At 39.8% G+C, this 26,359-nt stretch overlaps 1 protein-coding gene across 9 annotated transcripts in view; it reads left to right on the forward strand.

Annotated features, from left to right (window-relative positions):
• SOX5 (SRY-box transcription factor 5) overlaps positions 1-26,359 on the forward strand; it is a 655,394-nt gene that overhangs the window by 142,491 nt on the left and 486,544 nt on the right. For 8 of the 9 annotated variants that reach the window (XM_054804269.1, XM_054804608.1, XM_054804174.1 and 5 more), the window contains one exon: positions 23,292-23,378. The gene's annotated coding sequence lies outside the window, so the exon portion shown is untranslated. Of the gene's footprint in view, positions 1-19,291; positions 19,355-23,291; positions 23,379-26,359 lie in introns of all 9 variants that reach the window. The other variant, XM_054804526.1, reaches the window with a different exon arrangement.

Below are 26,359 nucleotides of genomic sequence, written 5' to 3' on the forward strand. Positions count from 1 at the left end.
ACTAAAAGCAAAGCTATGCTTGACCATCCAACCTTCGAACAGGAAAAGATTTATTTTTATTGTCAAGGAGGAAATCTGACAAAATAGCTTTTGGGTCTCCTAATCTGTGTCCACAGTCTCTAACGCTCACAAATCTCAGTTCTGCCTTATGTAATAAAGCTTGTTCATGCATAAACTCAGACTTGTATGTATCCTATGTTGTTTGTCCATCCTATTTGAATAAAACAAGTCTCTTTCTACTTCTTCTCAATCTTTAGTGTCAAACTAGGATGCCAACTCTGCAATAGGCCTTTCTATCTAGATGGTTTGCTTGGATCTGCCCATGTGATTGGGCTTATTATTAAAGGCCTATGTATTACTTTTTTTTGTTAGATCCAAGAGAAGGCATTCAATATTTCACTGCTTTCTAAGATGTCTACAACTGGGACTTGAAAAAGTAAGAAAGAGAGTCAAATCCTGATGCTGTGGTGAAGTCTAGGTCCAAATCTAATCTTTGTGGCTTCAGCCCAGCTCTCCCTCAAAGATTATATGGGAAGCTGTTTTTGTCATTCCTGTCACACAAAAAGCAGGAAGTTCTAGGAGTTTCATGAGAGAGTCATTTTTTTGTAATATTACTGTCCCAGTTACAGTAATTGTTTTTAATAGTTTACTTAAAATTATACTGAGACTTTGATTTTTTTATTTTATTTTACTTTCCCGGTGATTTAACAGATCCAGATTTAGCATTTTGCTCACACTGCCAACTCTCCAGTGCTCAAATTTATACAGTCCTTTAACTTTTGGGCATACTTCTATATGTAAAATAGGATGATTTGAGTACAGAGGCTTCCCCAAAGCCAGAGGCGCTTTCTCTTCCTGTTCTTTGGACATGTATATTTCTTCTGGTGTGATAGGTATAAATGTCCTTGATCTTCACAAACATATAGCTGGTGGGTGTTATAACAAGTCTCAGCTTGCTGGGAGAAGTCTGTAAAACTAAGAATGTTTTCCGATGTGGATAATAAAATACTTTCCTGCTCCTTTATATAGTTTTAACAGACATTCAGGGTTCCAGTTCCTCTTAACCTGCTTTCCAGATTTCTTTGGAAATCAAACTTAGTTGTGAGAGCACAACTGACTTACAGGAGTCCAGATTCCACAGGTTATAAGTGATCAAAGCTGGTCAGGACTTGTGGTTGTTCGCAAAGTTAAAGTATATAGAAGCCTATTATTTGAGATAGTTTTGCCATCAAAGCTTGGATTCATGTCTGTAGTCCTAGTAATAGAAATTTCATGAAATCTTCCCTTTTGATCTCTCTCTGTAAGATCTGTGGCTCGGCCAGAGATCCAGTTGTCAGGATTTTCAGTTTGTTTCATTTTTCATTTTAAAATGGGTTGGTGTATTTTTTTTTTTTTGTTTGTTTGTTAACCCCCAGTTGAAAACCTTAGCACTTGCTAGCAGATAAAGTTAACACTGGTCAATCCTAACGTAAGAAAATAACGACCTTAAGTGAAGCATTGACAAGTGCATAAACACAGTATGTAATTTTCTGGTTCTCCTCCTCTCACTCCCCATCCTTCATCCAGCTGTAGGTGGAGGTGATAATAAGACATGGACTTACCTGAAACTAAGGCTTTCTGTCTTGTTATGTCTTCCTGTAGTTGTTTAATTTTTCTGTGTTTGGATAGACTGTAGTCTCAGCTAGAATGTTTGTCTTGGTGGCTATCTGATATTTTAGCAGGAATTTCTGCTTTCTTTTGTCACTTAAGCATTATTTGGAATACTTCTGTGGGTCAGTGCTTTTTCAGGCTTTTCCTAGTTTTTGTAGCTTGGAGGATTTTAAAAATATCTTCCACGCAGTTCTACCTTTAATGATGACTTGTAGGACCACAAGGTACCAGTTTTGCATGTATCTTTAGTGACTAGGAGATGAAGCCCGCCTGTAATTCATTAGGAGTGGTTTTGGCCACCTCTTCATTTGCAACTTGGAATTTGAAAAGCTGACATCTCCAACCATTCTGCATTTGAAAATTAATTAGCAATTATAGCATTGGTGAATCAATCAATTTGGTAGCCTTAATGCAGGAAAAGGGCTTTGCAGGAGTCAAAAGAATAAAATACAGGGAAAGATTTGTGGTCACTGAGTCTGAAAACTGGCACTCGCAGGATCGCGCTGTACGCCAGAGGGGCAGTGTGGAGGGATGGGTGCAGGGGCAAGCATCGTTCAGATATAGGTAGGCTTGTAGCTTGGGCTCACTCAGGCAATAATCTGATGGAGATGTATGGGTGGATGGTTGCCTCTATATGAAGTAAAAGTGAAGACAAATCTGCTTCGACTCTCAGACCTGTTTATGCAGTTAGATGGTGAAACCAGATCTGTGTCAGTCTGGTGAGCAGCTGCCTAGATCTGTGGAGCTTTCTGGAGCCTGTTGGTTGACTTAGTGTATCATTTTTACATATGTACTCTTAAAAACTAAACTTTTTTTTAAAAAAAACAGTATCCCACTTAAGTGAAATCAACGTAAGGATGATCTCTACAACTCCCCAGCTACCTTTAAAACAAAGAGAAATGTTTGCCAGCTCCTTTTCGCTTGTTCCTTGTAACTGGAAAGTATAACTAAATTTTCATTTATGACTTCTCCCTTTTTTGCAGGTAATTTTTAGGAGTTTACTTAAAAACCTATTGGAAAAGGAGCTTTATCCTTTTAGTCCTTTCTTAGGCAGGGCGATTCCTACTAGCTTTTGAACAAGACTTGTCCAAGAATGTTAAGCAACTTAGCAAAAGCAAATAAATAAAGCAGCACATTTAAAATGAACTACATTCTAAACAAAAATGTTTTTTTACCCACACCACCCACATGTATGTTAACATACAGAATTAGTCCTAACCTGCCAAAAGAAGAAAATATACAACACCTTTCAAAGATGCAAATTGACAATTAACAAAACAATAGAGTTCTAGCCCTCCTTTGCTGAGGTGCAAATTGATAATCAGATTGCAATGAAAAGCTGGTGGCTTCTATTTAAAATTTAGTTTGAGATGAAGGCTCCCTACTGAAGAAGGGGAGGGAAAGGGACAAAGTAATGCAACCAGTTCTACACTGGGAAAAACCAGCATAAGGAGCACTGGGATACCAGGCTGATGTCAACTGTGTAGTTTGTATGTTGTTAATTGTGACAACAGTAATGAGAAGGAAATGGTAAAATGTGGTTATGTTACAGAGTTGCGGAGGGCAAAATCTGAAGGGTAACCTCTTTTTCTTCCTGTACATATCCTATGCCCTACAGCGATGTTGATGAGAGAAACTGCAAACCCTGTGTGATAATTTTTTTCACTTATCTTTGGCAGTTTCACCCTCACTCTACCCATTAAACTCCATCTCTTGTATTTATCCTAATGTTTCACATACCCCTGAGCTGCTGCAGGTAACTACCAGTTTATTTTATCCTGACTTGCCTCAGATATCTTTTATCCTTTTCAAATATGAAGTTTTACGTAATGATTTCTACTTGAGTTTAAGACCAATAAATAATGAGAACCACCATTGGCTCTTCTAATAGTAAGTTTTAGTGCCCAGTACTTGGAAGATGGCAAAAGAGGCTTTTGTACAGTGGGAAGTTTCCGTGTTATGAATTAGAGAGGATGTGAGGAATTGGAGATTTGTTTGGAAGTTGTAATTTGGATGCAAATTTTGAAGAAATGGTTGTAAACTTTGTTTTGTGTTTGCCTACCATCCGACTTGTGTTCTGTGCTTTTGGCCACACATATTTACGAGCGTTGCTGGATTTAATGAGATTTTCACTTATTTTGGTTTACCAATGAGCGGTTCCCAATACTATTTACTTTTTAACATTTAATCTCTCTTGAAAAATCTACATTGTAGCATATGCATTCACTTTATTTTTGTTCTTCTGAATTCTTTTGACTGGAAGTTTTGTTACTATGGGAGCTGAATTTTAAAAGTAGAAGAGTAATTTAAGGATAAGACCTTTTTAATAATCTGAATAATTTGTGGCATTTGACAAATATATAGATGTATAGTCTGGGATTTTTAAGACTGGTTGGAGTATTTGAGACTTTGTTAATTTGAATCCAAGCTGTATGATTAAATGTCCTAGATATCTTGGAAAGTTTCAGCCATAATTATACAATTTTAATGAATTTGTTGCTCTTGAAAATGTTGAGTTGACAGCTGCTTAAGATGAAGTCCTGGATAGTTGCAGCACATGATAGGTAGGGGTTTGCAGAGCTCCGAGTGTGCTGCGCATTACTCAGTGCTCTCTCAAAACGAAGTTGAAGATCGATCTGTGAGTGAGTGGCTGAGCTTTCCCTTCCCATCAACAGAGCAACTAAATTTTACTTTGTGGACAGCTGGCTGGTAGCAATTACTTGACATCTTCCTCTTATTTGTGGTCAGCGTGTGTCAGTGCACGTCAGTCCACCAGGATGAGTGGTCTGTGGTCAGACCTTGTCGTGTGAGTAGGTATGGAGAAATTTTGGATGGTCAGCAGTCACTGGCACTGACAGTATGCTTGAGCCTGTATTCAGGGAATGTATTAATCCCTCTTTCAGGTGTCAAGATTTAGCACCTCTTATATATTTTGATTAGCACTGAATAAGAGATTTTTATCCTTAGTGGTATAGTGGCTTGTTGCATTTAGATACCATTTATTATGAACTAGATCCTGACATTGAATATTATCCAACTTCTCTGAAAGCCAACCCCTCTTGAGTGAATGTGGTGTTTGACAAGTAAATAATAGTGTATGGTGCCCTATGAACGTGTGTTAACCTGCTCCGCATAAGTTTTCTTAGCCTTGACGCATGTATTTAAAGAGTGTAGTATGCAAGACGTGTAAGGATGGAAAAGTTTGTTTATGCATTCAATGATTTCTTCTTGGGCAAGATTCATGTTGATATCACTCAACGCAGCATTTTATTATCCTGCCTCTGGTACAAAGGGGTATGTAATCTGAAGTTTGGGAGGTGGACTTATTTTTCAAATAAAAGCCACTAAGGCCAGCACTTTTGTCCCCTTTCATGTCTTGTGAAGTCTGTGTGATTTCTAACCCTTTATTTCTTTTTTCCAGGCTATTCATGTTTGCTGTCGGGCAGGGCAAATCAATCTTTTCTAAGTACTCTTTAATCATAAATCTAGACGTATTAAGCTTGCTATTACCCAGCCAGTGGTAGTCAGAAACAGAAAAAGGCAGGGGGGAATATCTAGTCAGTATGGCTGAACTGTGATTGGGATCACGGGGCTTCTTGCTCTGTGCACCTTGAGTCTTGACTGCAGTGATGCTTTTGGTTTTGTTTGGTGAGCTGCCTTTTTTTTTGCTTTTTATTTTTTTTAATAAAGGCTACTTTAGTATTCTGTCTAATTAACGTTCTTTGCAATGTCTGTTTTGTGTATTCTGAATGTTCATTTCCCTTAGCTTACATTTCCCCTCTGGTTTTCAATAAATCTTGGTGCACCTTTGTATCCTGCCGTCTTCTCTGCTCTTTTTCCCTAGAGTGTTAATTCCCACCCCCTGAATATCTGTAAAATCAGCATTTTATTTTTTCCCTCCTGAGCAGCTATTGCCATCAGCTGTTATAAAATAATGGCTTTAGATGTGTCCCTTATAGTACATTGACCCCTCTGTCTGATTTATCATTAATTTCCAGAGATTTGTTCCAGGCTTGAACTAATTCCTTCCCCCCAGGGTCCTGAGTTAAAAACCATGCTGAAACCCACTTCCTTGTTCTTTTGTACCTCGGATGTTAATCATATTGCCACCAGCATCCCTGGCACGTGGAGGCATCCCACCATGGTTAAAGATATTCTGAATGTCCTCCATTGGCTTCTGTTACAACAACATTCAAGCTTCTTAAACTTATTTCTGAGTTTGTATCATATCTTGCTACTGTTTATATCTTGCATTTTCCCCCAAACTCCCACGCTCTTACTTAGTGAAAAAGTAGTATTTGTCTCCCCCAGTTTCCTGCTCGATCACTTCTTTCTACTGCTGCTTCGTGCACTTAAAAGGGAATGTGCTGACAGTCTGGGTAGAAAATATGGCCATATACAGTAGAACTTGGGCTCTACTGAACAGTGTAGGAATATCTATAGGTTAAGGTTTTAAGGCTTGTAAGAGTTTCTGTGTGTAATTAAGTACACCGAAAGACGATAATATGAGGAGTGCTGCAACATGATCAGCTAGCGGAAAGTATTGTATTTTGAGTTGTTAGTTTTCTTCATTTGAACGTACTGGTCTTTGTGGGATGTTTTTGGAACTAGCAGGGAGAAGACATGTTTTTGGAACTAGCAGGGAGAAGACATGTCCCCAGCAAGGCAGTGGACAATATCTGCTTGGCCCTGCTAAGCGTAGGTCACAAATATTGGTGTGCTCACCGCAGGATTGTTGGGAATGGAGGGAAAAGAATGTTGTGACCCATCAGTGACGACATCTCCCTAAGTTAATCTTTTCTAGGCACTGTGAAAGCTATGTTGCCTCTTGAAACTTAAAATCATAAAGATCAACTAGTCCTTTGGAGATAATTCCCATGCCAGGGTGCACTCATAATGTCCCGTTCCATCTTAAAATTGCAATTGGCTCTTTCTAGGAAAAGGACTGGAAAGGTTGCTGTGCAGGAACATGTTCCTTTGTAGCTAAGGCTCATCCATGCCCTCTATTTTAATATTTTCCTGTTGCTGCAGTGCAGCCTGGCAAGCAGTTACAAACTGCTGCTTAGGATACAATTGCCAATGTGGTGTATCCATCTATCTCCCTCTGAAGACAAAAGGAGCTGTTAGTGCTTGCTACTTCTGAAAATTAACACCTCAGAAAGCTAAATCCACCCTGACCTGTTATGAATTTTAGCCCTCCTGATATTAAAAAAGAAAAAAAAATATTTTGACAATGCGAATATCTTAATGCTGAATTGCTTGATTCAGAATTGCTTTGTACAGCTACTGGAGTGGTTTAGTAACCTTTGATCACATAAATAAAGCGTGTGAACATCTATGCATATGAAGCAAAGAATAATGAAATGTATGCTCTGTGTTGCTTCTTGCTTGCAAACCTGATGGTAACTAAATTCAGTTGTAATCTACGAGGATCCACAGGCACATTAGCCAGCAGAGCTAATATGTAACAACAATACAGACAAATAAACATTTTGAAAGGAAAACATCCAGTCCTTATTCATTGCAATGTTTATTGAATTAGAGACTTCAAACACTGGGGCTGTAGCAGAGCGTACAGCTTGTTCCCTGCCTCTGCCTGGTGTCAGAGGAACATGCTGCTTCTGATGTCTGGAGTAAATTTGTCCAAGACCAAAGTATGTCTTAAAAGTTTTGTTTCTTGCAGGAATCTGTGTATAAAGACTCCATTTATGAGGCAGAAGAAGCTACAAATAGTATGTTATAGTATGGTTAACAAATGATATCAAGAGCCGTGGAAAAGTTGTACTGCCACATTTTCAGGTCTGCTTGCCAGATTGGGGGCATATGTGGGGGTAAGACACTGCTAATCATCCCTTTGCATACCCATGCCTGGTGTCCTTGGGTGGTTATGCCTGAAATCTCAAATACCTGCAGACATTTTCTAGTAATATTAGGACAGATTTTTTTTTTAAAATGCCTAGCCTAAAATAATTCTAAGATTGATTTATGAATGTTAGGATGAAAACAAAATACATCCTCAAGTTTTTGTTTTACTTCAGGCCTTAAGTCAGAAGAAGCGCTTATACCACCTTTCCCTAGAAACATGAGGGATAGAGACCTAATAAAAATGTAATGCAACCTGAATTGTCTGTATTCACAGATGTCTAGGAGTTAGAGCTTTAAGGGAAGTGCAGATGCAGTGGCTTGTGTGTTTAATGACATCAGCAACAGTCTTGTGGTTACCAACAACTGGTGCGTGATAAAGTTGCCAAAGTGGCGGCAGCCGCTTAGCCGTATACTGGCTGCCCTGAAGTATCACTAATAGCTTGGCTGTTCCTACTTGGGCGAATTTACCCTCTGTTGCTGAGCTCCAAGTTGTGGAGCATCTTTTGGCTACAGGGCAGATGGACCTGTTTTGGTGTCTGTATGGCTTTTTGGTTTTTTTGTTTTTTAAACACATCTGGCAGGTTTTTGTGCCACTTACCAACTCCTGCCTTTGGCTTGTGGCTGATGATACCAAGTGATTGAGCAGAATCTTGCACTGTTGTCTCTGTGGGCCAGGAGGGTCACTGCTGGTGGTGAAGCGTGGTTGCTGTCGGTGATCTCAGGTTTGTTTCACCGATGACATCTTGACTTCAGCTCTCCAGTTGGGGATGACTGCATTGAAGCTATGACAAGGTGTGTGATGGTAGTATGGAAACCAGATGGTCTGGTGACAGTGTTTCTGACAAGGGGTCAGCTTTCAATTGCTGCTAGCGGGGGTGTGTGTGTGGTGTGATGGGCAGCAGCCATATAGCGATGGAAGAGCACACACAATATTTTTTTACTACAGGACAGTATCCCAAGATGCTCTATTAGTACCAAATCTTCTAGACAAAAGGATAACTTGATGGTTTGGAGGGCTGGCTAGCTGTTTCCTCTCTTCCTCTGTGTGTTAACTGCTTCCCATTTGATCTGAGCTTGTGGGAGCACCTGTGGTCAGGCATTGGAGCCTCTGAGTTCTCTCGTTCCTCATCATGGTTGCCCATTTTCTCTCCTGGAAACTTCACCCATCACATTTCTGCTTTGAAACGGTCATTTCCTGGGAAGACGAAGAAGCGCAGTGCTGCTGGCTTGCTTGTTGCCCCTCCTGCCCATCCGTGCTGTTGCAGACACCTCGCAGAGCGTGGGGAGAGGTGTGGGTGGCACAGTGCCAAGCTGGGCCAGCTCCGAGGCTGGGTGCCTGAAGCAGGACCGGGCTGTGTTGGGCAGAATGGCTCAGGGCTTGCTGTGGGAACGGTATTTTGGGTCCTGTGGTGGTACCTAATGATTTTGGCATTGTTTGGGACTGTGTACGTTTAGAATCAGTCTTACTGCAGGGTCTGTGCTGCAAAGAGGAATTTACAAATAACTTCAAGGAGGGGAAGACTACTGGAAAGCTGCAGTTTCTGCCTATTTTGGTTAACTGATTCAGCCTTTCGAGGTCATTTAGGGTGGATTGATATGTTCTCATTCTCCGTATGTGCGGCAGTGCAAGGATCCTGCAGATTGCAATAAACGGGGAAAGGGAAGGAGCAGATTGTCCTACCAGAAAGTAAAAGACTCTTTCAGGATTGTGTAGGTTGTGTAATTTGAAGATCAACATTGCTTATGGCGAACAGATGGAGAGGATGATTAGAAGCTACAAGTGCCCTCCTGTGCTATAGGCCCAATGTCAGATAAACTACCTCTACAGAAAATTATCACTTTCTGAAATTCTAGGACAACTGTAGGTTGCATTCTATGAAATTGAGAGAGAAAACTGGTGTGAGGAGGAGGAAAGGATCTAGACTGTTAACTGTGTGAGACTGCAAACTGCCTCTTGGGAAGCTTAGATTCAAGGTGGTTTTAGTGTCTACGAGTGCTCAGCATTGTTTTTATGAAACTGTGCAAGAGGAAATTCCCATTATTTCAGTCCCGGAGTTCACTGTGGCTATCATTAGTACAAACCAGGATGATTTTTTTTCCTCCTCAGTGAGGGCATGCTCACCTGCCTCTGAGGTCTAACAGTGCAGTATTTATTGTATGCCAGAGCGCACACGTTAAAATGTGACCAAATGATGCATCTTGCCACATAAGGCTGTAGTGAAAGCTGTAGACCAGTGCATGTATATTATAACAGAGTTAGCATTGCGTGGCGTTTTTTTCTTGAAATATGTATTTAAGGTATCTAGTGAATGACAATGTTGTAAAGCAATAGACAGTGATTGGGGCATAAATGGTGGATATGCACTGGGCTGACGCACCTTCTCCCAGCTGCGAGTGAAACATCTGACCAAACTACCTGTATGTCACAAGGATCCCAGTTACAATTGATACTCTGAGAACTAGGAGGGCATACAATGGCAAACTGGAAAATCCCATAACCAGGTAAGTACATGCTAGTGTCTGACCAGAGCTTTGCAGGCAAAACAGTCGGTGTCGGAGCAAGAAAGCACAGCAAAGTGTTTTAATGGAGCTTTTCTGCCAGTTCTTTAAGGGCTAGGATGAAAGTTCTGCTCAGAAAGTAGAAAAAACATTGAAATAAGAAGAGAGGGAGAAAAAAAGTGTATTTTCCCAAGGATAAACCAAACTGAACCACAACATGTAAACATGAAGAATTTGGTCATACTCCTGGTTAAGTCAATGGGAGTTATGCCGGTGAGTTAGAAGCGAAAATGGTCAATCTGTTCACCTCTCTAGCCCCAATGGAGAGCAGTCCTTTCTCCAGCCCTAGAAGTCAAAGTCTTCTCAGGTACCCACAGCAGGCTGAAGAGCTATGTGTAGCACGGGGCCAAAAGCAATGTCTGCCCTAATCCCACCTTCTTAAAACGCCAAGGAGTGGTCACCTCCGCAGGCTGTTCTTAACAGGAGAGTCTCTGTTCAGCGCCCAGGGCGAGAACTCCACATATTTGTGCACGTGTGCTCTGATCCACAAATGGCTCATACACAGTAGGTGCTATTTAAAATGTTTTTTAGCAGTGCGTAAGAAGCTGGAAGTGTTAACATACATTCCGTGTGCTTAAAAGTAAAAGGTAAAGGAACATTTTAACTGCTGACACCCCTGAGCAGCTTATTCTTGGTGGTGGTGGTAAACATAATGGCGAGAATATGCTATACAGGGGGGAAACGGCAATGGCCAGGATATGACTGTGTATTGTTCTGCTTTTGCAGTTTGGGTATGTGTGTTCATGTGTGTAAACATACCTTACAGAATCAGAATATGCAGCAATATGGAAGATGTTACTGACACGTGTATATAATGTATGGTATTACATACAGAAACTGTTTTTTAAATGAACGCTAAGATTGTGAAGTCAGGCACTCAAAGCATAGGAAATGCCAGAATTAGATTTGTCTGCACAACCTTAATTCAGTCCCTTTGTGCATATGCATTATGATACAGTCTTTAATTACATGATGATGACATATCAGACCACTGAAATGATGGTGCTGACAGAATGAGAAGATATTCAATATTATTTTTTAATCCTTATTGTTTGTGTGGCCCTGTGGCAAGCCTATTCTGCACACATTCAAACACTATCTTAAAAACAGCAATTCCATAATATTATTGGTGTATAATAAATACATGTGAAAATTAGTAACTTCCTATGGACTTTTCTGTGATGTTTATCATTAAATTATCTCTTTACTGTAAAGATGTTAATTGATTCTAACAACATCCATCTTGTTGGTATTGTATTCATTTTACAGATGGGCGAAAAGTTTTTTTTGAAGGTGAAGAAAACAGCCCAATTCACTCAAATCTTACCTGTGTAGCTATAGTTGACCTAAGTCCTGGAAGCAATCCAGTTTGTTTAAGTCTGCCTAATTCTATATATTTATTGTCTGGGGGTGGGGGCTGGTCCTAGACTACCCGAAGGTGTTTGAACCCACGTGCTCCAGAGAAGTGCCCTTGCCACCTGGCTTGGGGGGAATGGGAACCATGAGGAAAAGCATTTTCTACCCTTCTTCCAAAGTGAAGCTACTGTGCATCCAGGAGGCGAGCACCACGTGGCAAGCCAGGCACCAAGCTGGCCTGGCCATAGGCTAGTAGAGGGACTGAGCTTTCAGTGGAGTGGTTGATCCTAGGTAGATACAGGCACTTAAAGTTTTCTGTTAGTTTCCCATGATGATAACTGAAGAGAAGGTATCTAGCTTAAGCAGAAATGATCCTCTCTGAAGGCCTCTGTTCACTGAGTGGCGAGAGGGAAATGCAGAGTTCTGTTGGACTAGACTTCTCCCTGCAAGTCTTCAGAGGTACCCCTGTCTCCATTTGATGTGCAGGGAAGCTAAGTGCTGTGATAGGTTTCTAAATGCATCTGGGTCAGATCTGACTTTTCAAAGTGTTATCTTCACTTTATTATAACTGTTAGTATCTTTAAAATATAGCATCAGTTGACTGCAAAATATGGCATCAACAAGTATGTGTTCAGGTGTATTGGGTCAGAAAGTGGGGCATGTAGGACTAAGGGCTTCCTGCAAAGATTTTTTGATTCCTGAAAAACTGTCCCCCTTTTTGGCTTGCACATCTCTTCTGCCTTCAGTTCTCATGTTCCAGTACCTAAAACAAATGAGTTAATGATCCAGTAGGCAACTTTAAATATGCAACTCGTTCATTCCCAGAGCTGGCTGCTCTTGGGTGATATCCTTCTAGAAAAAATTGGAATGTGATCATCTAATTAGAGTATCACAATGCATATGCACAAAGACTGAATCTTAGCTTGTGCTTTCAATGGCTAAATTAGGAATGATTGTACAATCTTAAGTATAGTATTTTGTAATTAAGTATAGTATTTTGTTGAATGCTCACTCTTATTCAGACTTTTTTAACCAGATAATTTTTATAATGTAAAACTGAAAAATAAGAATATTCTGTGGAGCTCCACTGCCCTTTTCCTCTCACTTAAGTCATCAGAGAGCTGTTACTTACAGGTACTCAGTAGACAGCAGTGCCACCTGAGCTGGTGGAGTAATTGCTGGTGGTAGGCTATTACTGCTGCACACACTGGCAGCTAAAAGGTGTTTCTGCTAGTAGTTGTGGACAGCAGAAGATGGCTTGAGTTGTTCAGAAGCCTAGCAGTTACTCCAGGTTGTGGGGGTAGCGTCCTCTGATGCGTTCTGCTGGGTACTCTGACTTATTTTGGTCTCTTTCATCTTTACCCATGCTTCATGCTCCTCTGCTCCTGCCAGCCCCTGTTGCTTCTTTTTTCTCAGTACTGCTTTTCTGTGCTTTAAGTCTCTTTACTGAGTTAGGTTACTTCATCTGTCTTTCCAACTTGGAAGCAAGCAGAGGGGCATGAGGTTTCACTGTCTTGCTGGGGTTTTCCAGTGCTAACACCTGGAAACTTTCTGATGACTCAAAAGAGGTGCTGGAGGAGAGGCCTTTGGAGTGAAGCAGGTTGGCACGATAGGGGTGGCATGCAGAGCTGTGTAGGATGGGGCATGCCCAGCGTCCCAGGCCATTCAGTCTGTTATGCTTATTTTCAGCAGGTCTGTTCTGCGTATGTGCAAACTGAGAGCCCCCTCTTCCCCGGGCTTGGACTACGTTCAGGTGGATGGTAGCAAAGGGCAAGTCACAATGGTCGCATTCTCCCCGGCACATTTCAGGGTCATCCAAGCATGGTTTAAGCAGAGTCACTTGACAGCCAGGGTGACCTCAGAAAAGACCTGTGGCTCGAGTCATGAATGGTAACGCATTTAGCCACAGCAGTTCAGTTTTTCAATTTTTATACTCACTGTTTTGGTGGTATTGGCTGCTGCATTTATCTTCTTATAGATAATATATATATTATACTAGGCCAACCACTGTTAAGAGTGTGGTGTTTCTGATGAAATGGTGGTAAAGGTTTGACCAGCAGTGGTGAGCTTCCTGATAATACTTATAGCAGATATTTGGGGAGAAATGCAAACTACGTAACAGAGGTTTTACAGCATAGCTTGGCAAGAATTCTGTCCTTTGAAGAGGACTAGTGCAGAGACTCAGTGAATTACTCAAAATTTCTACTTTGCCTTTTACTGTGGGGTTGCTTGCGCTGACTGGTTGCATGTACTGCAGTTGCCAAAGAAAGAAATGCTGCTTTGCGTTCAAGGAAGCAAATTTTCATGGTTGCACCTGAAAAAATTGTCATAGCTGAAATAAGCAACATTATCAGCAATATCAATTTTGAAAAATAATCTGTATTAAATGATCACAATTCAGGTTTGGGGTATGTAAGATGCAGCCATATTTGGAGGTTCTAGTCAGCCTGTTGTATTGGTGATTATATACTGTGAGGAGGGATGGGAATTTGCTGCTTTGCCAGTTTTAATAGAGGCAAGGTAACTAATTTGATTCTGGATACTCTCATCATGAGTTGCTTGAAGGTGTTCAAATTTGCTTATGAAATAGTCCCTTCTGAGCTAAGGAGATGGAAATGAGACACTAAAAGGCTTTCTTGAAGTGCTTCCATGTTTCTCAGCTCAGAACATCGCATTTGATATTAAGATTAGGTACTGAGGCAAAGTCATCAGGTAGAAAAGGGAGGAAATGTAGAAATAGTCATTTTCTTGTGTGTTTCCTCAGGATGCTATTTTGAGGCTTTAAAAAAAATTCATGCTTTGCTGATGAGGCTGCTGTAAACCGGGGAAGTGGCAGATGTAATTTAAGTCCCAGGGCCCTGCCCTAGAAGAGGTCCAATACTGGCAGCATACATATTGCTTATATGAAAGCGAACAGATGGATACATTTGGTCAATTCTGCTGGGTTCATATGGAAACCTTCAGAATTTTTCTTACTATTTTGAGTGGAATACTTAAATCTGTTATCTGCTGAAAGGCTGTACTTGCCTGGGATGGGTGCTTTTGTAGCTTTGAGCAGGGAGCATTGCCTTACTGTGGATGTCTTCAGATCAGAAATGTTTATCTGACTGATGGAAGTCTTCCCCCATCCCCCTCATACTCCAGGACCAATTCAGCTACTGGAGGAGTAAGCTGGATTTTTTTTTTTTTTTCAGCTTCTGTGGCATGAGAACTGTCAGCTGAGTCTTAATCATGGAGTTATTACTGGTAGTGAAAATGCAGGAGAAAAGAAATCCAGCTCGCTTTTCAGATGGTAGATTGATTGCAGAGGCACGTTTTGGTTATTGTTGGGGTGGGGAGGGGAGAGGAAGGAGGAGATGGGGAGAACAAAAACATCATATTTTCTTTAATTAAGAAAAACACTAATTTCCTGATACTAATTCATGCTAAACTCTTGCTGACAGTTTTTGATGTTTCCCAATTCAAAACAACTGAAAGCAATCAAGCGAAGGGAGAAGAATAGAGAATCAAAGAGGAGGAGTGCAGCTGTATTAGAAGAAAATAGCTTGAAGTGTTAATATTTAGTCTGGGGGGGAAAGGTGGGATTAATCTGTAACATCTGAAATTAGTCTGTTTTGAGTGTCCTCTTAGGTTAGTGTGTGCATGTGTGTAATGATCTAATAAGGTATGTTACCTATCGTGTTAAGGAAAGAATTGACGTATGACTAAATAATTCTAAAAGCCTATCATATAGATGTGCCAGCATCTGTATTGTCATCTAGCTAACTTTTTCAAGAATATAGATAAAAATATATACATCATGTATTTAGACACTATCAATGACAGCTCTGTTCAGTATTAAAGTTCTTAAAGAAACTTGCTGTTGCATTTGGAATCACGTAAGAAATAGGATACTTTTATCAGAAAGTTTTAGCTTTAAAGCTTTCCAGGAAAGCTATAAACAAAGCAGAAAGAAAAATGAAAACTCTGATATAAAGAGCATGCTTCTATGAAGATTGCAGTTGTGTGAGTGCTCATTTCTTTTTCTTTTTTCAAGAAAAAAATTTCTTTGAACCATTAGCGACAATAACTTTCATTGAAAATGGGGTTTAGAAAAAAGTAGAAGCCAAGCTCATTGGAAGAGAAAGAGGGCTTGAATTTGACAAAATAATTTCTTCTCTATTCCTGTCTCATCCCCTTGAGCTGCATACCTCTCACAAAAACAACTGTACCTGCTGTTGTAGAAAATGGCCGTCTCTTGGTATCTTCTCTGGGAGTTTTGTTTTGATAGTGCTAGTGATAGTTTCGGGGATTAACATGAATAGCCTCATCAAAGTTTAAGATGTGGTACCAATACAGAAAGATCCATGTATACTATTTAAGATACACTTGTTAACAGAGATTTACCAGTCATTTCATTCTCCACTGTTCATCACATTCACACATGTGGGATGGGCATTAACAGATTGAGCTACATCTTTTCATTTCAATTCTGCAGCAGCATCTCTTTGCAGGAATATTTTATGTGGTAATAATTTTCTTCCTATTACAGATTTTCTAACTATGTTAATGGCAGTAGACCGGCAACAGAGACATTCGTGAGAACTACCTTTGCAGTGACATTTAAACAATTTATTTGATCTTGCTTTAGCATACCTGCTCATGCATTTTTTTTACTCTGCTGACCTTAGGAGAACTTTGTGTATAATCATGGGTCTTTCAATCACATTTAACTTAACAAAACGGTATGCAAATTTTGGTGATATGTCATTTCTGAACTCTTTGGGATTTGCAGTGTGTATGCTGCCAGGTAGATACCCCTTGACTGGATGGGCATGTTTGAGTGGCAGCTGCCCACAGCAGCTCTGAGGCCAGTTGCAGAAGGCAGCGTGTCTTAGCTGAGGATGCTCTCTTATGGGTGTGCAATTGTCGGATGTGCCTTGACTTACCCAAAGAAGGAGGTGCTATCAATATCCATTTTTTTGTGTATAATAATGGAAAAAGCAGAGCAGAGAAAGGCTGATGGCAAGGGGGGAGTTCTATGTATCTTACCACGTTGCATTGATTGTCGTCTTGTCATTTAGAGAAATTGAAAGTTGTGGATTTGTGGCTTGAAATGTGTTACTCGTGTGGGAGTGTTCTTGGCTAAAAGCCTAAAATAAGGATTTGTGCTTTGTGAGGGCATATCTTGTCCTATACTTGATGTAGCTTCTCCCATACTGGACTATGTGTAAGAGTGCTTTTAGGATGAGAATGATTAAAACCAGTTATCACTGGCACTATAGTTGTTAACACTTGTATCAGTTTCTATCTGAATCAAAAGTCCTAGTGTAAAGTGGTGTTATAAAACATCCAAGCCAAAACCAGGGAAATTGGAAGGCAAGAAATTAACTAAATTAATTGACATAAAATATATTTATCAGCTTGTTGATTTTTTTTTTTTTTTTTAGTATAATTCATGGAAATGAATTCTGTGAAATTTTCATTCTGTGACAGCTGATTGGGTGGGAAAAATGCAGGATCACTGCCGAATGTTTACATTGACAGGAACATTCCTATTCGTTAAAAATAACCTTGTACACTAACATTATAGAAAAGTGTGTATATGGGTTACCTGCTTTATTAAGTTCCCTATTTGGGAAACACTTGAAGCACATGATTAATCTCGTCAATTTCTGTTGAAATAATAATTATTTTTTTAAACCAAAAGATAAGCCCACATGTTTTAAGTTTGGCTTTTTCATAAACATTTGTAGAATGAGGTGCAGCTTACTCTGCTGGCTATATTTCATGCCTTTCCATTTCCTAATCCTGGTTATGAAAACAGAGTTACTGCCTCAAAGTTATGTGAAAAGAAAGCTGGTTGCTCGGATGGGTCGTACAGCTGGCCCGAGCATGTATTTGTGCACAATATGTTGTTACTGCGTTACTGAACTGGATTCTTTGTCCACACGTAATAGCCTGCCTACAAACGATAATAATCACGGTACGTGTCATGCTCGGTTCTCTATAGCACTGAAGCTCCTCTGTTGAAGGGGAAAATTCAAAGCAATCATCAGTTCTCCTAAAATTGTCAGTTTTGGTTTCCATGTTCATACCAATTTAGTGTCTGGGTCTGATTTTTCCATTATCCTGCATCTCGTGAACAACTAGGGTTTGCTGTCGGAAATGAATAGTCCAAGGATAAGACAAGGGAAAATCAAGCTTTCTGTCCCTGGGGTAAAGGAAATTATATGTAGTTCAAGTTTCTCAAGTGACAACATTCATTAGTCTGTTACTACAGACATCTGTATGTAGGCACAAATAAGTTGGTATTTTTTGGGCACTTCCAGTAATAAAATCCTAAATCAATGTTTACAGAAGATGTTTAAGCTTTTTTTCTGCAATTCATTCCTTCACATGTAGCTTTTCTTTAAAAATCTTTGATGGAAATGTGCAATCACAGAAAGCTAAACCAAAGGTCCACTGTGAATTTCCTCAGACATCCTTCTTTTGACACCTCTTTTGGACGTGGGTGTGGGTCCTGCTTAACGTGTACTCAACCCACGTGTACGTTCTGGGTGCTCCCGTCTGGGTCAGCATTAGTAGCAGCTCCATGCTGCCATGCGAAGAGCACCTTAGCTATCTCTCTACTGAAAAGAATAAAACCCCGAGTTGAAGATGTGAGTGTGGGGAAGGGATAGTCTCTTCCATTTATTTATTTATTTCCTGGCATGATTTTTGTTTTGCTTTTTTGGTTTAGTTTTATTTGTTTGGGCGAGTTGCTTGCCATTTACCTTTGCATTTGCATTTCCTATTGATTGGCAATTTTTAAACTGTTTATTGTGCTCTTTTGTTTAGCTGTTCAAGAGCTAAAACAAAAGCCACCAGGCCCTGTGAGGGACACATTTGCATGCGGCGAGCGTTGCCCGAGGAAAAAGTAATTGCTAATGCATATTTATGTGGCACAAATTTGCCATTTGTTTATGCATAAAATTATCAATAGTGCAGGGCGGCCCAGCCGTAGAAAATGGTGACCTTTTTAGCTTAATAAATAGAAATCAGCTGTTATTGTGAAGAGATCAGCCATTTATTCTGTGTTGAGGGACACTGTCAGGAAAATGTAGATTCGTGCTGGCAATATCATTAAATGGAAGGCCAGTGACCCTTTCGGTATAGTCTATTATACTTTATCTAATACGGGATAAATGATTCTGGTTGGCAAATGGATTAAGAAAAAAAAAAAAAACCCACCCAAAACCCACGAAACCAAAAACCCCCCCTCCACACGCCTGTTATTCCTCAGCCGTATGAACAGGTAGATACTGAGGAAGTAATCTTGCACAAGCTGGCTGGTATTTTTCTAGCAGAAATGTGACTTTAAAAACAAACAACAACAAAAAACCCAACCCCAAACCAACCCTGTTTGTGGGTTAGCCGCTCTGTTTAGACTAATTTTGACTGGTTTGGAGTGGGAAAAACAACCAGAGCCAGCCTGTGATTCTTTTTAGTTCATGCCATCAAAAGCAATGTTCTTTAAAGGCCTGTACATGGGTTGGATTTTGGCTTGTGAAATAAGAACTTAGTTTGAAAGTAGGAGGTAGGGTCTTTTCTGAAGACAACAGGTTTTCAGACAGTTATGTTTTTTCTTATATGCATTCAATTTTTTGAGTGGATAAAAATTTGTGAGTTTATACCCCAAAACACTGCAGACATCATTGAAAGATGTAGCAACACAGTTTTCTTTATGCTGCTTCACTAATTCACCTCTACCTTAATGGGCAGACTTAAGACTTGAAGAGTTAAAAACTAATAGCCGTAAGCTTCAGGAAGTTCTTGTGAAAATGAAAGTATGTGCAGAAAACCTCATGTTTCTGTGTTTCTCTCATTCTGTTCTCTACAGTGCACTGCACCGTGCATAACTGGAAGCAGCTTTAACCACCCCACAGGTGAAATGCGAAAAGATGTGAGTCACAGTGACTGTAAATGGTTGCGTTTTCTGTGCACGCTGTGTGGTGGGCTGGGCCTTTGATTTTTATCCCTGAGAAAGATCCAGCAGATGTTTGTGATGGCAGTATTTTACTTTGCAAAGGCTGTGTTAGATGATGAGATAGCCTTATCTGCATACCCAGCCTGGTGAGGTGAGATGAGATCCCACTCATGACCACTGTGGAACTGCTCACCTGCAGAAGATGGAGGCTGGCCCCTGCCCACACTTCTCCCTATGCCTTCAGAAAGTCCTGCTGTTATCCTGTGCTGGAAGAGGGCTGGTCAGTCATTTGGGGGCTTTGCTCTGTTTGCTTCCTAAAAACCCTATCACAAGCTAATGTCATCATCACAGAAAAGCCACCACAACATTTGTCATGGAGTGATATCTTCCTGGTGGCCTCAGCAAAGAGGCAAGGGGTTGAACAGGAAGAAGGAACTTGCAGACTGCATCAGTGGAAGCCTCTTTGAGGCAGGGTTGTCTGGGGATGATGGTGTGGAGGTTGTGGTCAGAGGCAGGATTTCTGTCTTGAAGGCTGTTGATCTGTTGTTTTTCCTACTATTCAGGGAAAGTTAAAAAAAAAAAAAAACATTTTAGTAAGATGTAAGACAGTACATAAAACATAGTATAGGATATAATATACAGTATATGATGTAGTACTCTCCATAATAATGTTGCAGAAGTTTTTGTTAAAATGTGTGCTATGGTTTGAGACTACTTCATACTTAAATTTTTCTCTCACGTTGGGACAGTTTTTTGGAATGAGTATCTTGAGTCTCCTGTTTGTGCTTTTCCATCCATTTAACTCCTGTGCACAGAGCTCTTGCCTTCTTCTGGAATGCTGCCCTTGTAGTCCTCCCAAATAATGGTCCCCAAACCATGTTGCTGTAGAAACAAAAACATTGTAGGACATGTTATGGAAATAGAAAGTCAAAGAAATAGCAAGCAGTGTAAATTTTCTATGATCCATCCTATGGAAACCACAGTTAAAGTGAAATTGCATTTAATTGCAGAGTAGGGTCTAGGCTTCTTCACATGGCAACAGATCCTTTTTTTTTTGTGGGTTCTGTCACTCCACTCATGACGGCAGCTAAGAACCACAATTTCTGAAGTCTTTATTAATACTTGGACATTGTCTCATCTTCTTGTTAAAAAACAATTGTAATTAGGTGGTATTTTACATTTATAAACACATTTTTATTGTTACTTCAACACATTAACTAAAGCTTTGCTTATTCCATGTAGATTTGATTTTTCCAAAGAGTCCTTTCCCAACAGACATCCCCAGCTCTGGTCCTGGGGAAAAAATCTCCCTCTACATGTCAAAGCTCACAGGCAGTCGTTAGTCTCAATTTTGCTTTTTCTAACTCATAAAACAACCCTTTTGACATATGCTGTTTGATAGCAACTAGAAAGTTTTATGTAGGTAAAATTAACACTTAAGAAATGATTAAGCCTTCTGTGTGGGAATAAACTGGGTGCCACGCAGTTGTAAACTAACCTGGATCCAGCTGAGATTCTAGCTCAAGATATTATTATTATTTTTATAGCTACTGTTGTTACTATGTTTTGTTGTTGCATCTGTACCTGTTTAGATTCCCAGGCCTGGTTGTGGAAGACATTGTGCTGAGAAATAGAAAATGAGAGTTCTTCAAAAAAAATCTAGAAATATCTAGATTTATAGAAAAATCACAAAAGTTTTCTGAAGAGAAGTTGGTAAAGGGAGGAGATAGGTCAGAAACAAAACAAGGGTAAGCAATTATTACTGGTCAAAGCTCGTAGCAGAAAACACAAGAATGAGTAAGAGAGTGTTACTTTTCCTTTGTATTCTGCTTATATGAAGAGGACAGGGGGTAGCACTCTGCCTTGGTTCCAGGTTGCTGGGAAAGCCAAAAACTTTGGAGGGGGGAGTATTTGTTTACTGTAAACAAGTGTTACAGGTCTGATTCATCCTCTGACCTGCCTTCATCTTCTGGGGATCTCATCCTAAACAGGAGTGAGTGGAATGGGGCTTGTTCTTGCCTCAGCTCCTAGTGTGTGTCTGCTGTATTAATAACGTGTTGGTTAGGGAAGGAAGATAAAGGACAAATTTTACATTGTGCTAATTAGTTGATGAATGTTTAATAAGATAACTGGTCTGACACAAGAGTTAAGCAATTTATATTTTCTGGTTCTTTGAGATGCTGTAACCAGGTAGACTGATAGGTCTTGCAGATCTTGACTTTTTTTTTTTTAAAAAGTTTTGATGACTTATCTTCACTGAAGACTGACCTTTTTTTTTTTTCCCCCCCTTCAACATAGTTTTACTTGAGAAGCCCACAGAGACATTAATCTTGCTAAGAGCAGAATCTCACATTTGAGGAAATGTCTAGAAACTTCTAGAAATTTCTCTAGAGAGAACACATTTCTGTTTGCTCATCTGATTGATCAATAATATAGGAAGAAGAGGTTTATATCTGCACAAAGTTTGCTGGCATGTAGAGCTCAGTATGAACCAAGGATGGTTGTCTCTTAACCTCATGCACTGACCTGCTCTTGGTGGTCGTGGAGCGCTCTCAGAGCTTGTAGGGCTGGCAAAGTTATTCCATCAAATTAAACCCGTAGAAAATTGCCTGGTTTTATATATTGAGGTTACTGATTTCAGAATTCGTGTGTGTGTGTTTTGCAGATTAAAAATCCTATTTATTTTTATTTGTACATATGTTTCATACTAAAAATGATTTTGGTTTGGTTGGACTAGATTGATAATTAAGAGATTGTAACAGGGGTTAGGGCTGCAACACCTGACTGAAAGGGCAGCCACTTCGCCTGAGATGGTGCGGACTTTGGCTTGTGTGAACTCAATGTGTCATGTCACAAGTATGGTCTCAGACTTGTTTATGCAACTGTGGTCATATGATCTAGCTAAACAACTGAGTATTTTATGTTTTCAAGCAACTGCTTTGATGTACTCTTGGGAGTTACATAAAACTTATTTTCCCAGTTTTGCAACCAGGTAAACCAAGGTACAAAGCTGGTAATGGGGAGCCTATGGCTAGGCAGGGCAACCTGGGTCAGACAGCTCAGTTGCGTTCTTCCATGTAACAGTATCATGGGCCTCTGCACAGGGGTCTCAGCTCCTACTTCATGTGTCCATCACATTCACACCTTGCGTCACAAAACACTTCTGCCCCCTCTGCCAGCAGGCTGAAGACTTTGGGATTAAACGCCAGCAGCCACAGCTCTTGAACTGTGCAGGATGAGGTGGGGATTGGGAGGTTTGAGGAGGGGATGCTGTTGGTCGCTGAACTTCTGGGCTTTGTCATACCTGGGGGAGATGCCACTCCATCACCTGTGCAGGAAGCTCAGGTGCAGCTTGGATAACCTTGAAGCAGGGATCTAAGTCATGGAGTAAGCGTGTGAGTAACTCTCCTACTCCCAGGGTGACGGCTGAGAGCAGAGGCAAATGCAGAGGACCTCTTGCTCCCAGTGTCACGCTTGCACTGCTAACCATGCTAAACGGGCTAATTGCGCAAGCATGTTGGGCTGGGGATATAAAACCAGAATTGGTGAGTGTAGGTTAGCTATTGAAATGTTCAAGAGAAACAGGAATATATAGTCATATCTTTCTCCTAGTTCAATCTTTGTATTGATTTATCATGATAAGAGGGGCCGCTTTAGTTCTAATAATGTCTACTTTTATTTTCTTTCCTTCCTTTTTTTATTACATATTTCTGTGGCAGCTTTTCCATGTGATATGTTTTGGGTCACACATTAATTTACACCAGCCTCTGTTCTGCAAAAAAGAGTTCATGAGCTAAATGAAAAGGAATGGGGAGGGGGATGTCTAGCAGAGCCCAGGCTTTTGTTTCATGTTTTGGATGTATTTTCTTCTTAAAATAAAATTGTTGATATGTGTTTGCTTTTATTTTTCTAGCGTTCCTCTTGCTGATGACCGTGTTCCTGTTTGATCCTGTTTACAAGCTTCCGAAGATTGAAAATAATCCCAACTCCTCTGCACTGGGTAGGAAAACAAAACTATATAAAGACATACGGCAATTACTCTGGAGGGCTAGCAATATGGAAGAGTGTGGTATGAAGGAAGAGCTGGTGGAGAGAAAGGAGAAGGTTACTAGGTGACCACAAAAGACATTAGTGAACACAATTTTTCTCACCCACTCTTTTGGACTGGGGAGGAGGGGGAGGAGTGGGCGTATCAGCAAGTAAATAAGGATTTTCTCCAGCATGTGTATTCCCAGTGTAAATGTTTTAAGTTTATCTATACTTTATTACTTATTCAAGTTACTCTGCAGTTCTGTTTCAATCTATTCAAAAGTCCCAAAAAGATAATTTTAAAAGATTTTTGGGTTTGGGTTTTTTCCTCTTTAAAACTTAATGCAAGATAAAGAATTTTCCCTGAATTACTACAAACTTGTGGATATACATGCAATATTTTAGCAGTATTGATGTGTAAGTGTGTACATCCCAAGGACTAAACTTGTCAAATAATAAAATAACATTTTTTTGCCGTTAGGGAGAGAGGATGGGGAGCATTCCAGTTAAATGTTGTTGTTGGCCTGATAGGAGATTCAGGTACAGGTAATCCCAGAGTTAACACATCTACTGGATCCTGTAATAGTCTTTGTGCTTGACTTGACTGCCATGAATAGTAAATGTTTGCAGAATTAAGGTTTCAAAGCCAAGCACCTCCTTTAGGTACTGTGGCTTTTTATCTTGTATTTATGGACTTCTAGGGTTAGTCTTCAGCTAGCTTGACCAGGTTGCTGTCATAGTCATGCATTCTGGTATAATTAGCACCTTTGCCAGGAGAGTGTCAGTTGCTACCACATCAGCATTAGAAATGCAGCCACAGTGAGAGATAACACTTAAGTCCAGTTTTCATGGGTGAAATGAGGAAACGGTGTGGAAGGCAGTAGAGAGCCAGAGCTGGTGTAACTGAAGATTTAGGGCCAAGTCTCAGCTGAAACCCTAGGACAGCCTTCTCACTTTCAGTATAATTTTGTCCACATGCAGAGGGCTATGCCACTGTTCTTGTTGGGACACAATGTCTAATTAACCTTGAATGCAGGATTATGTGATAATATTCTGGTGTAAATCAGTGCTTTTCTGCTTTGTAGTGAGGCCTTAAACACGCATATGAGATGACAGTATAAGTCGTGCTATTTTAAAATGATTGATTCAGATACAAAGAAGTTTTATGATTCACTTTTCTAACTGCAAGAAGTCAGTTGTGACATTCTTGTATTTTTTTCCTTTTCTAAGTAAGCTTATCAAAGAAGAAATCACTAATTTACCAACCAGTGCCTAATAATCAAGGAAGTGAAACTTCTACTTCAGAGAAAAAAAGAAATCCTTTGCTGAGTTGCTGAATGATCTTTAAATAATAAAAAGCTTACCATGTACTAGGCAACTGATTTTTTTAATTACTATTATTTTTAAGGCTTTCATTCTGAGAGGGGTCACTAGCCTTTGAGAATTGAGCCACTTTGTTGACAAATCCGTCCTCTAAATTGAACAGCATTAATTGGAACTTTATGCTGCAGATTCTTACTTTTTTAATGTGGGTGGTGGTATCAACAAAAATGTCTAATGAATTTGATTGAAGATGAATTTAAAAGGTCTGCCACCTGTAGATAAAAATGTGCATTACTACACATGGTAATTATCAAGACTGAAGGCTGTGACATGATCCATTGACCTTTTGAAATCAAAACACTTACTGTAAAGAAAAAAGGCACATATTTCTCCATCTATGTTAAACATAGGACATATCTGTACATTCAACTATTTCAATACACTGTAGTATTTAGGGGAAAAAGAGATTTTTGGATTATGTTAGACCCAAGTTTCACGTCATCTTCTCTACAAGCTTGTAAAGCTCTTGCTATTTTTGTATGTGTTGAGGGATCTTTTTATGATCTAATGAAATAGATTGCTAAAAATATTCAGGTGTCTGAGACAGCAGCAAACATCTCTGAGCAACCCTACAAAAATAAACTAGTTTTGTGCATGCAGGATGAAAAAGAAAGTGTACAGGAACAGATTTCAGCTTCAGGCTTTCTACAGGGGCATTTGCAATAAGGGAGGGGAGCAATAACCGAGCAACTATCATTGTAAAAATTATGAAAAGCACTTTGATGGTCCTTTTTAAAGTCGGTTCACTAAACAGGGGCCAAAGCAAAAGCCTGAAAGGCAACTCGTAGTTTGCCATTAACAACCTCAGCCCCTCGCTGCTATTTGCAGTTGAGAATGAGTGCTTCTGCATACGGTAATGGTGAGAAAAACTAAAAGGAAATAAAGGATGCGAATAAAAGACTTTCTGTTTTCATATGAGTACTTGGAACACCAAGCAAGCGAAGAAGCAGCAATTTTAGCTAAGCTAATATAATAGAAGACCATTGCACCCAAACTGTCTCAGCAGAACTTCCTGCATAATTAGATTGTAAATCTTCTCAACTGAGGAAGTTTTGCCCAGGGTCAGATTGTCTAAGTAATAATCCATTCTACATAAATTAGAAGATTTGAACTGCTGGGATACATTATTACATTAGTTTTGTTTTTTATTCCTAATATAACTAAGGAGAACAAATGCAACAATTCTTTTTCTTTTCTTCTTTTTAATTATGTTATGTCTCTTTAGCTTTCGATTACCTCAGAAGGCCTTTCCTGTAGGTTTTTGGATTTTTCCTGAGCAATGATGAAGAAGTTGCCATCTAAGCAAATTAATACATTTTTAATATACTTTAGAAAGTGATACCACAGAATCCTTTGGCCACCGGATTCTGTGATATCACTTCCTCAGTGAAGCATTTAGTCAGAGATGCTGCTGCTCTTTCTTTGTGCTGCAGTTTTTGTGATGCTGAAGTTTTACCTCCCACTGACCCCCTTGTTCTGCAAAGAACAGAATTGCCATCTTCAGGGTAAGAATTGATGGACAAAAATTTACTAATAACTAGTTTACAGCAAGTAGGCTTCTGAGTTTTT

The sequence above is a fragment of the Grus americana genome, chromosome 1 (genome assembly GCF_028858705.1).
Source record: "Grus americana isolate bGruAme1 chromosome 1, bGruAme1.mat, whole genome shotgun sequence".
Classification (NCBI taxonomy): domain Eukaryota; kingdom Metazoa; phylum Chordata; class Aves; order Gruiformes; family Gruidae; genus Grus; species Grus americana.